Source organism: Mytilus galloprovincialis, chromosome 5 (assembly GCF_965363235.1).
Source record: "Mytilus galloprovincialis chromosome 5, xbMytGall1.hap1.1, whole genome shotgun sequence".
Classification (NCBI taxonomy): domain Eukaryota; kingdom Metazoa; phylum Mollusca; class Bivalvia; order Mytilida; family Mytilidae; genus Mytilus; species Mytilus galloprovincialis.
This window is the reverse complement of record NC_134842.1, coordinates 78,005,263-78,018,514: the sequence shown is the minus strand read 5'-3', so window position 1 is coordinate 78,018,514 and position 13,252 is coordinate 78,005,263. Positions and strand designations below refer to the sequence as shown.

Genomic DNA, 13,252 nt, shown 5'->3' with positions numbered 1-13,252 from the left:
GCTTCCCATATCGATTTGTTGTTTATTCCAACTTTGAGATTAATTTCATAAAATAGCTGGGTGTTGAAATTGACCATTCCATCGTTGAAATGTCCCACAGCAAGTGCAACTCCTAATAGTGTCTCAGTAGGACTGTGATACTCTCCTTTAGGAAGGTAACTCCATATTACATGATGTAATGACTCATTCTGGTTTTGAGTCAAACATTTTTCTGCTCCTTTTAATAATTGCTGAGAAGACAATTTATCAAAGACCGGTTTGATCATTTCAACTAGTACTGGACTTAAAGGATTTTTCAGGGGTAGGTAATTTCTTGTTCCTGAAACTTTGTCAACCTGCCATTTGCACCATGATGACTCTCCCTCTGGGCAGAAATGATGTTGTGGTTCCTCTTTAGTACTGGAATAATGATAAAGTATGGCCATCACATTTTTTTGCATTGCCAAGGCATCACCTTTGTCCTTTCTGATCGCCATACCATAAAATACTTGGAAGCTATTAATTAGTTTGTTTGTCAGTCTTCCTTTCCCAGTCATTTGCTTCCCATCTGCAAGTTTTTTACCTGAAAGATTTAAGATTTTATTCACATTTTGTTAGCCACATATAAATTTTTTACAATACCAGTTACAAATATCACACAAGAAAAAATGGAGAGAGAAAAAAAACCAAAAAGCATTCAAATTCCATACATAACACATTAATTTATTTTTTGCTCAAGTATAAATCTAATTCAATTTACTATTTATCACGTTTGTGTTTGTTTATTTTTTCTAATGGTCAATATGTCAGTAACCGAAGTTATGATGTGCCTGAAATCTGGACGAATTACAAAGTTATGGCGTGTGCTGACAACAGAAGCAATTTGGGCTTCCGTTCAAGAGAAACTATAGGATAACTGAAGTGAGAAATGTATGCCACGGAGAATTGAGTTAGGATGACTTTGTATACATATTAATGTAAGTGACTTGCTGTAAATATTTGTAAACTTTTGTGTCAGTCATTTTGTTTCCTTGGTTTTATGGAAACGCATTATCCTCGAACTTTGAAGAACATTAGAAGGACGCCTGTGAGAATTGTTGATGAATAGAAACCTGAGATGATTTTGAGATGTTAAAAAAAAACTAGCAGTAACTTGTATATCGAAACTTTTGTGTTGGTAACAATGTATATATGTACAATGTAAATAACAGAGTGGACTGGCGTATCCGTCGATCCGAAACCGGCAAAGAACCGTTATAAATGACAAGTTCCTGATGAAAGATTCGAAGAAGTGGCTCCGCACGTTCAAACCGAAGAAGTCATGTGGACAGTATTTTCATGTTTGTAAATAACTTTAAGTTTTCATAAATGTTTTTATCCATTCAGAATGTTTTATGTCTAGGTTTATTTTTGTTTTCTTGTATATTTCTTTTTGCATTTTTTTTTTTGTATTACACATGTTTGATTGAGCTAGTTTTTAATCTCTTGTTATTACGAGAGTGGGCGTATTGGGTGTAGTTAAGTTAACCGAGAAGGGTTGCTTATACTAGTTGGAGGTTCATGGGAGTGTCCATGCGAAGATGATTTACAGTGTTGGTAGTTCTATGGTGATACGGTCACATAGAAGTGAAAATTGCAGCTAATGAGATGCTGATTTTCTGAATTGGATTGCCCAGAGATAATGATTAGTTGATTTTAATTGATGCTTTTAATTATTTTATCATTTTGTTTACGCTTGGATTAACGGTCAAAATTCGCGATTAGACCTTACCATAATGTATTTGAATAGATTAATAATTGTCAAACTTGTGTTATATATTTTTATGATTTTTGTTTAGTGCCTCTTTTGTAGTTATAAATATCAAGAGTTTGAAGTTGAAAGGATAATTGTTAATTTAGATTTTAAGATTAATCTTTTTGCAAGTTTTCCACAACTATTCACGACGTTAATTGATAAATTACATGGTATAGCAATTATCATTATTTTTTTTCATTATTATTAGTTTAGATTTTTTTAAGTAGTTTTAGTTAAAGAAAAAGTTTATTTTTTAATGTTCACATTTTCTCCCCTTATCTTTTTACTTTGTGTAATATTTTTGGTATGATTTTTTTTAATTCGAGTGAAAACGAATTTTGTTTAGCGGGGAGTGATGTGGCGTAATCAATTCCATCTAAGATTTGATGGTCAGTTCTTAATCAGTTTAATGACCTTTCATCTTGTTTAATGTGACACTTTATACGATACATTATTTGCACAGTTGAACTGCAATAGTTTATCCAAATAATCTAAGACCATTAATCAATGCCTTACACAAATTAAGAACATGTTTATAGCTCGATCTTGTGAGAAACTTTATGTATTGGTCAGATATGAGAGTAGTAGCTTGAAGTACCAAGTTGTATGTACGAACGTTAATTGGAAATTATGATTAAGAATATTTATTATACATGTACTGTTATATAAAGATTATATATATATATATATGATTAAACATGTGAACATTAAATGGACTTCGTTAAATAGACAGTACTAAGTGAGCTTACGGAGAAACTTTACAATAACTAGTTCCCTATGTAACGGGCAACATGGATTACGATCCCGGACACGTAGATCCGAATTAATGACATAGTTCTAAGACACACACAAGAAAGCCCCGTTATACATGCATGCAATATCAGGGGCAGATCTAGTCAGGATAAAGGAGGTTACAACTTATATGTCTCCATTCAAATGCATTGATTGTTCACAAAAAGGGGAGTCCTACCTTCGTATCCCATCCTCCTTCGATCCACAACTGAATATAAATATAATTTTTATTTAAAAGTCCTCGGAGGGTCCACTTCCTATATATACAAAAAAAAAAAAAACAAAAAGTGGTTTGACGCAAGTTTACAACAAGCTCGAACTAACTTGCTTAATTATGGAAAAATTTATTCAAGATTTCCATATGATCCAATTATCAAAATCACTTTTATAAACTGAATCGTGAATACTCCAAACTAAGGAAATATAAATACAAACAATACAAACAATCATTGATTAGTCAGCTGGACTCCTTGCACGAAGAGAATCCAAAACTGTATTGGAACTTAATTAATGAACTACAGGAAAAAAATGAAACTAAAAAAAAATGTGGAGTACAACCATCAACTTTGATATCACATTTCAAAAAGTTGTCACAACTGAAAGGTGAATTTCAAAGTAGATATACAGAGCTATGTGAAAAACTGAAACAGTTAGAAAACTCAAAATGTTTCAACGAGTTGGACTCCTTTATCACTGAGTCTGAAATATCCAAAGCCATTTCACACTTAAAATGCAATAAATCATCAGGCTTGGATAACATTAGTAATAATATGATAAAGAATGGACAGACTTTCCTTTTAAAAAGTTTTCAACAGATGTTTAATACTTGTCTGTCTTCAGGTATATACCCAACATCTTGGGCTGAAGGTTATATTACACCAATTTTTAAAAGCAACGATACAAGTGACCCTAACAATTATAGAGGAATAACAATAACAAGTGCAATTGGAAAGCTTTTTAATAGAATATTAAGTCTAAGACTGGACAAATTTCTTCAGGAACATAATATTATACATGATAGTCAAATTGGATTCACAAGGAAAGCCAGAACTGCAGATCATATGTTTATTTTAAACTGTCTTATTAACAAATACTGTAATTCAAAAGAAGGTAGACTGTTTGCCTGTTTTGTTGATTTTCAGAAGGCTTTTGATACTGTTATACATACAGGGATCAAGATTAAACTACTAGATATTGGGGCTGGGTCTTATTTTTATAACATTATTAAAAGTATGTATGAAATTAGCAAATCATGTGTCAAAATTCAAAATCAAGTAAGTGATTTTTTTCCCATTAGATATTGGAGTCAAACAAGGTGACAACCTCAGTCCGAATTTATTCAAGATATTCATAAATGATTTGCCCAGATATTTGTCAGATACTAGAGACCCAGTTAATGTCAAGGACAAAGATCTACATTGTTTAATGTATGCTGATGATATTGTTTTATTATCTACATCAGCTGAAGGACTACGAGAAAAGCTGGGAATGCTTGATAAATTTTGCAAAGATTGGTGTCTCAATGTGAATACTAATAAGACAAAGGTGCTGATTTTCAACAAGGCAGGCAGACATGTAAAACAGATATTCACATTTCAGAATATAAATCTGGAATGTGTTTCAAAATACAAATACCTAGGTTTATATTTAAGCTCATCTGGTTCATTCAGTTATGCTCAAAATGAACTATACAAAAAATCCCTGAAAGCTCATTTCAAATTAAGGAAAGATCTTTTATCACTTAATCCTGATGTAAAAACAAGTATTCATGTTTTTGACCACACTGTAAAACCTATTTTATTATATGGTAGCGAAATATGGGGGATGTTTAATTCTCTTTCCTCTAAATGTAAGAAGGAAGATATATCTTTTGAAAAATTATATTCAGGTTTACCCTGTGAGAAACTTCATATAAAATTTTGTAAATTTATACTTGGGGTACACAAGAAAACAACAAATGCTGCAGTGTTATCTGAACTTGGAAGATTTCCAATATATTTTAATATTATAAAAGGAATGTTATTGTACTGGTATAGATTAGAGAATTTAGGTAATAATTTTCCTCTATTAAAAGAGGCATATACACAATCAAAGACACTACATCACATGAATATAACATCATGGTATGGTTCAATAAATGTTGTTTTTAAAATACTTGGTATTGACTATACAAATGCCATAAATGCTCCATTTTGTGAATCCTTATACAAATTTAAGAAATATATACAAACCAAGCTATCAATATTGTTTATTAGCTGTTGGAAAAAACAAATAGATAAATTTTCAGACAGTAAACTGAAAACCTACCTTTTATATAAAACAAATTTTGGTTTTGAAAAATATCTAACATTGATCAAGAATTTTGAACTTAGAAGAAGTTTTACTAAATTACGTGTATCTTCTCATAGATTACAAATAGAATTAGGTAGATATCAGGGTATTCCCCGAATTAACAGAATATGTAATAAATGTTCTTCCAATACTGTCGAAGATGAGGCTCATTTTCTATTTGATTGTAACAAATTTGAGGATGATAGAAATTGTATGTTAGCTAGTATTGCACAATATAATTCTTATTTTAATCATATGAACAGTCAAAGCAAAATTATCTGGTTATTTAGTGTAGAAAATGTTGAGTTACTTAAAATAATATGTAATTTTATATACAAACATCTTCCTTAGTGAAGATTAGTTAAAGGAAATCTATGTGTGTATATACATTTGATTGGACATAGAAAATTATATTCATCTGAATATCACAAACATACTAGCCGATTAAAAAAAAAAAAATAATTGTTAAGATATATTATTTATTCAAATGTTCTCTTATATCCTTGAGGCATCGTCCCCTGGTATCAACTGCATTCAAGTTACCTATGATGCTTCCTTGTTTGCTTTTGATACAGGTAGGAAAGAGACATTTACACACATTTTACATGCCTAGGGCCCATAAGGTATCGTCCCCTGGTGTCAGCTGCCTTTAGGAAACCATAATGCTTTCCTATTTGCTGCTGACACAGGATGAGTCATGGACATGTTTAATTTCTACTTTCTTTTTGGCTAATTATTATATATTTAATTGATCCAACTTTTTGTGTACTATACATATGTGGATATCTATTTTTCTTTTTTTTTCTTTTTGGGCTGCTTGTATGTTATCTATATCAACCACACTTGTAATAAAATGCATTAGTATTAAAAAAACCCAACATACTATAGATTCTTTATCTACGTATGCTTTAAGAACTTAAATAGTTCTCGTTTAACTTTTTTTTTTTTTTTATCTCATTGTTTGTATTGTATTATGAAAAAATTATTGATGTTGTAATGTTTATGCCCTTTGGGGCCCATAATTGGAAATAAAAATATCTTATCTTATCTTATCTTATCTTATACAAGGTGATTGGGCGTGCCGCTGGAATATGTCATCTTTTCAAGCTTGAAAATATGTGAATAGGTTGGGGAAACTATCACCTCGGCTACACGTATCCCCCACCAAACGAAACACAAAAAAAAAAAAAAAAAATTGGAAAAAGTAACATTTTCACCCGTACGCAATATATCATATGAAAAGGTATATAGTTCAGAATTTTAATTATATGAAAAGGGAATACATAACACAGCGGCACCCCCTGTCAATTAATTATTGAGGTGCAACCGAGCCACCCCCGGCCCGACGAGAAAAGTCATAGACTAGTACTGAGGACTCAGGTTCACAATTTTAATTATGGTACCCTGTCCAGCAACGGGCATGATAATAAGCAAAAACAATATCTTGTAGCAGAAAAATACACAAAATTCTATTGATTGATTATTAAAATACATTGTATTCAGGAGCACCTGTCAGCTGCTATAATTAACCGCAAATAACTGCGAGATAATGAATAATGCGCAAGTTGATAATTGTCTCTTCTCTGCTAAAAAAATGTACTTGCAATATTCACATTAATTCAGATTCATTTGTGAGACCAACGACACTAATAATATTACCTCAAAGTTAGAGGTTCTCCGTTAATGGGAACTTCATATCGGATCCGATCAATGTATTGGTTCCATTCCCCTACAATTTTATGGACCGCCTATTATAGCCATCCATTTGCACTGAACGATGAAAATCTAAAAGGTATAATTTAAATTATTACTGTTGGGTTTGTATGATATATCAGAGACATTGTATTACATGTCTCTGGATTATATATATAGTATAAATCACTTCACTTCTCCTTCCTACGGCTATGGCGTCACAGAAAAAATAAAATTCGGAAACTGACTTTGGCCTAAACAGGGACCTGGTTTTACTCATGAATGTGGAATGATTATGATTATGATAAATAAGTAACTCTTTACCTTCTGATATTTATACATTAAACAGGCGTGGATCTAGCCATTTTAAAAGGGGGGTTCCCAACCCAGAATAAAGGGGGGGGGATTCCAACTATATGATCCCATTCAAATGCATTGATCGGCCAAAAAAAAGGGGGGTTCCAACCCCCGGAACCCCCCTCTGGATCCGCCACTGTTAAATATGAAGATTATATATATACATGATTTTATATTTATATATACATGATATATGGAAGAATTAGATATTAAAAAATTACTTTACAAATTAATAAATTTGTATAAAAAAAAATCAATTTAACATAAGCCTCCTCCCCCTTTAATTAAACATTGGCGGATCCAGGGGGGGGGGTCCGGGGGTTGGAACCCCCCTTTTTTTTGACGATCAATGCATTTGAATGGGAGCATATAGTTGGAACCCCCCTTTTTAAAATGGCTGGATCCGCCCGATTATAAATCTCTATTTTCAGAAATAGGCTCATATAATAAAATTAACGGTACCAATTTTGTTGCACCAGATGCGCATTTCGACAATACATGTCTCTTCAGTGATGCTCGTGGCCAAAATATTTGAAATCCAAAGCTTATATAAAAGATGAAGAGCTTTAATCCAAAAGGTCCAAAAAGTATAGCCAAATCCGTGAAAGGAATCAGAGCTTTGCATGAAGGAGATACATTCCTTAATTTATAATAATTTCCATCATTTTGTAACAGCAAATTTTAATAACACAAAAAATCCGTATTTTCATGCCAGTACCGAAGTACTGGCTACTGGGCTGGTGATACCCTCGGGGACTAATAGTCCACCAGCAGAGGCATCGACCCAGTGGTAGTAATAAAATTAACGGTACCAATTTTGTTGCACCAGATGCGCATTTCGACAATACATGTCTCTTCAGTGATGCTCGTGGCCAAAATATTTGAAATCCAAAGCTTATATAAAAGATGAAGAGCTTTAATCCAAAAGGTCCAAAAAGTATAGCCAAATCCGTGAAAGGAATCAGAGCTTTGCATGAGGGAGATACATTCCTTAATTTATAATAATTTCCATCATTTTGTAACAGCAAATTTTAATAACACAAAAAATCCGTATTTTCATGCCAGTACCGAAGTACTGGCTACTGGGCTGGTGATACCCTCGGGGACTAATAGTCCACCAGCAGAGGCATCGACCCAGTGGTAGTAATAAAATTTGATATTTGAAAAATTAAAATAAATCTTGAGACAGCAAATGATATGAACATTAATATATATGCATGTGACATACAAAATTATAACGTCATATATACAAAGCAATATTTTGCAATATTTAAATCATGTTGGCCAAAATCTTGATAGTTGAATTTGGAAGCCCTAAACATGTTAAACATTAAAAAATTAACCCCCAAAGCAAAGTTGAAACATTAGAATGGCCATATAGTCTTTAATGTACCAGTATACATGTATGCTATTGCCATGAAACTAGGTAAATGATGATAATTTCCTAATTTCAATTCATTCCATGTTTGATTAGAATTAGTATTTCTTCTCTGCAAGGTCTCTAGCAGTCTAGTGTGGATAGTGTATATCTTACAACTGATTTCAATACTACTTCACTCCTTCCAAATTTATTTATTTGAATATTAACATGATTAAGGATAAAATAGTAAGTCGAGTGATTTGGTATTGTTTAACATGTTTAAAAAGGTCAAATATTAGTTGTCTGAATTTGTCAAACTGAAATAGCTAAAATTTTACAAAAGTTTAGTTTAAGTAAAGCATATTTGAAAATAATGATAAAAGATATAGGTCACCTATGAGTTGAAAAAAATATTTCAATTTTAATGCCAAAAAATGACATTTTTGCTGCAAAGGGAGATAATTTGGAGCTTTTTTCAATGATATATAAATTTTAAAAGTCTTCTGGTGCCAAAACAAATTGATTTTTTTTAATAATTTTTATACCTTATGATAAAGTAACAGCTAATAAAGTAATGAATAAAATTTGTAGTGCAAAAAAAAAAGGGTTTATTTTTTCTTTGAAATTTGTATACCCTCGAGCCTCCTTAAACAGTAAACATGTTTAGCAAAGTCAGTGGCGGATGCAGAAATTTTCATAAGTGGGGGCCCACTGGCTGCCTAAGAGGGAGCCCACTTCTGTCACGCTTCAGTGATTCCCTATATAATCAACCAAATTTTTTTCTCAAAAGGGGGAGCCCTGGCCCCCCCCTAAATCCGCCTCTGAAAGTAAAATCTACTATTAAGTTTCATTTGACCAAATTTGTCAATTGACCCCTTAAGGAGTTATTGCCCTTTAAAGACAGTTTTCCAAAAATTGTATATATTTAGTTTGTATACATGGTATACATGGTATACTGTAAAAAAAAATTTGCTTTGAAACAGCTGAATGAGTTTCAGAGTATATAGTATAAATTATGTATTTTATTTTCAAGAAACATACCCACCATGACTAAAAATAGGAGTAAAATGCCTTTTTTTGCTTATGAAGAAAATATGACAGATACAAAGAACATTTAAATGGAGTTTTTAATAGCAATTCAGGCAATTAATTGAGAGCCCCTTGTTTTAATTGCTTCTGTAAGTAATACAGTCAAGGATATAACTCTATAGGATTATTACAGAAAATAACATACAATTGTTGTTGTGGACTAAAAAAAAAAAGAATGTTAAATGTTTCAAAGGGCAATAATATACATCATTAGTTTTGTCAAAATATATACAAGTTCTATTAATATTACTATTGTCTTTATGTATACTTAACCATGTTAACTGTAGAAAGTTTTTTTTTTTAAATAACAAACATTTGTTATTACAGATTTAGAAAAAAAATAGGATTAAAGAGTAGACAAGTCATGAAAGTATCTGTAATAACATACATGTAAGTTATATTAAAACCCTGTAGAGTCATATCCCAGACTGTAATACATTAATTTGAATTTATGACAACAGACACATGCAGATTATACTGTTAGTAATATTTCAGAGTTTAACCTTGTTAAGCACACCAATCATAAAAAAATAATTAATCAGGTCATTGTTGTCCAATGAAAAATTAGTAAGAACACGATTAAGAAAAAGTACGGGAATGTTTATTTGTTAAACTATTGACCGAGGTAATCATGGTAATCATGGTAATAGTCTTTGAAACTGTTGACTGGCAAATAGTCTGTGAAATGAAAAAAAAAAAAAGAAATATTTCATTCCTTATTTTATATTATTGTATATAGAAAAACACATAATGATGTATAATAATGTAATGTAATGTAACTATAGTCATTAAATGATAGTTTTCACCCTTTTTAGGTCTAGCTAGGGCAAGAAATATAAAAGATAAAGAAATATGTAAACAGTTACAGTAGAAATGATAGACAAAACAAGATAAGCAGAAGACAACACTGCCTAAATGGTAAGGCCACTTCTATATAATAACAGTGATTGCCCTTGAATGATGACTATTATAAAAAAATAAGAAGATTCGGTATGGTAAATTCAGTGATCTTTCCACCAGAGTTCAATGAAGTGGTCCTGATGCAAGTGATTGAAGGCCAATGGTGGGCTTCGATCATGAGAAAAGCGATTGTCCCCCCTTGTGTGGGAAACATTTGGTTGATTATATAGGGAATCACTGAAGCATGACTGGAGAGGCCCCCCTTTCCCTTATGAAAAGTTCTGGATCCGCCACTGCCAAAATTTATGAGTCGGCCGTTAAAGACCCAAACATGAAAAGATTTAAGCAATCCAAATTAATTCAAAACTAATAACAATTAATAAAAAAAATGTCTGTGAGCACTCAACCTTATCATAATCTTATTCTAGGACAGTGGTTCAAATAGCACAACATATGAACAAATAAAAACTGTTGCAAGTTGCTCAACTAAAAATATCACTGCAAGGCACTAAAACAACTAATATTAAGGATGTACTTAGGTGAGGTAAGGTAAAAATTAAGAAATTAAGAAATTAAAATTGATACTATAAGCTGGTAGAGCATCAATTAAGGATAAATATAAGCTAAAAATAATGATAGGTCATGAACCTCCTTTTCGAGATATTTAAGATTTAAAATATGGCGGGAAAAGGCTGACTCGGACTTTTACCTTATATTTGCATTGGTATTATTTGGGTCTCAAAACAAAAGAAAGAAAATCAAGAATCTTCTAAAATTTTGGTAAATGACCTTTCTTGAGCTATTAAGTCTTATATGAAGAAAAAAAATGGGTGTTATGGGGCAAAATATTTTAAATTGTATTGTATGAAAAAACACCAAGGAGTCTGAACATTTGACACAAATTCCAAAACCTCACCTAAGTACATCCTTAAGTCGTGGACACAAGGCACTGAAATAAGAAAACTCATAAGTAAGAATATCCAATAAAAGTTTATTCAAACGTTCATATTAAACATGAAAGAATAAGCTTATTTTATATTGCTGTTATTTCTCCATTTATAAATTTATTTTTTTCATTTTTTGTATTTATAGGTCAGACATCTGGGTTTTCATGTTCATCAACAGGTCAATACTGAAGAGGAAACTTAAAGTTAATACTTTTCAACATTGTGTGCTAATTGGATTAATGTGAAATGAAATGTGTGCTTTCCAGGAAAAAGAAATAGAAAATTTCAACAAAATGGCTAAAAAAAAAATGGAGTACTATCATAGATGCATAAGAACACAATTGTGTAAATGCAACAACCTACATATTCACTGAAGGATTAGTAAGAAATGTAGAAAAAAATTGTTGTCGAAATAAACAACTGCTTTATCTGTTTGTGTACATGGCTCCGTCATATCAAATATACAGCCAATGACAGAGGAAGATGTTTGAAGAACAGATTGCAAAAATGTTTTCTCTGTCAATTGAAGGAAGATGTCTGGTGGATGGAATTATTTATGTACTGAACTGTTATGTAGGGGATTGAATAACTGTACACAGCAGCTGAAACAGAAGAAAAATTAAATTAACATGAAAAGTGTTTATTTTATTTAATCTGCAAATATATATGAGTGCAATATTAATAACATCACAAATGGTATGATATTCATAGCATTTTGCTTTTTAAATGTATTGTATTAATCAACCAGACTATCATGACTATTGTTTTTGTATTTTACTCATTAATGAAAATTTATTGAAGTTTTAATCATGTTAATTATCATTTGTATCAACAATGATCAATTATTCATACTAGAAAAAATTATATTCATACTGTTTGAACTGTTATGAAATTTCCATAGAGGAAAAATAGCGGAAAACATTTCCTTTGGGGAAATTTGATGTACAAAAAATTCCTCAGAGGAAATTTAGAGAACAATGTTTTTCCTTAGAGGAAATTTGTAGTCTTGAATTTTCCCTTAAGGAAAAGTGTTTATCAAAAATTTCCTCAAAGGAAATTGTAGTTTTCAAAATTTCCTCACAGGAAAAAGTATTTCCTCAAAGGAAAATTTGAAGCCACAAATTTCCTCAGAGGAAATAGAATTTCCTCAAGGGAAAATTTGAAGCCACAAATTTCCTCAGAGGAAAAAGAATTTCCTCAATAACAACCCTTGAGGAAAACTACTTTTCCTCTGAGGAAATTGTTCAAAAAAGGGGCATAACTTTTTCAACAGTGGTGCTAGAGCCAATTTTTTTTAGGACAAATATCAGGGAACCAATACCAACCAAGTTATCAACTTCATTTTGACTTGACTCCAAAAATTAAGGTGACAACTTTTGCACTCAGCGGAATTGCAAACTTGTCCCGGAGACTGTTCTTACCTTCCTGAAGGTAAATACCATTGTCCATCCGAAAATACAAAAAAAGAGACCTTAACTTGTCCATCAAACAACATTGCCCTAGAGCGAATGATGGGCCAACTAGACAGGCAAAAGACAATATCACCAAATATCAACACATCAACAATAAATACCAAACTTATGATGAAAAATAACAATACAATGGAATGGCTGGGTGGGAAAAATGAAGAAGACAAAATTCAAATTATGGCAAAAGCAAGACAAGAGTCCCAAATACTAAAAGAAAAAGAAATATCAGATGAAATTAAACTAACTAACGAGAGAAGAGCAACACTTCAGCAAAGAATTGATGAGAAAGAAGCTAAATGTATGAAAATTAATCAAGAGCGCAAAGAATTATTAAATGAAATAGACAAAATGGGAGGTAAATGGAAAAGTGAACCAGAAATGAATTCATATATTGATAATTTGAAATTTAAGAAAGATAAAATCAGTGCAATTAAAAATCAAATCATGTATAGGAATGATGTATGTATGCAATCAGTGACTGACAAATCTCTATTTAGGCGTAATTTGGACATTAATTCTTTAAAGCAAAATTTGATAAATT

General features: G+C 31.5%; 1 long non-coding RNA gene across 1 annotated transcript; it reads left to right on the top strand.

The window, feature by feature from the left end:
• Positions 1-10,216: 10,216 nt before the first annotated feature.
• On the top strand, positions 10,217-12,049 carry LOC143074737 (uncharacterized). Its single transcript, XR_012978045.1, has 2 exons — positions 10,217-10,313; positions 11,388-12,049. It is a non-coding gene; the product is annotated as an uncharacterized LOC143074737 (long non-coding RNA).
• Positions 12,050-13,252: the final 1,203 nt, after the last annotated feature.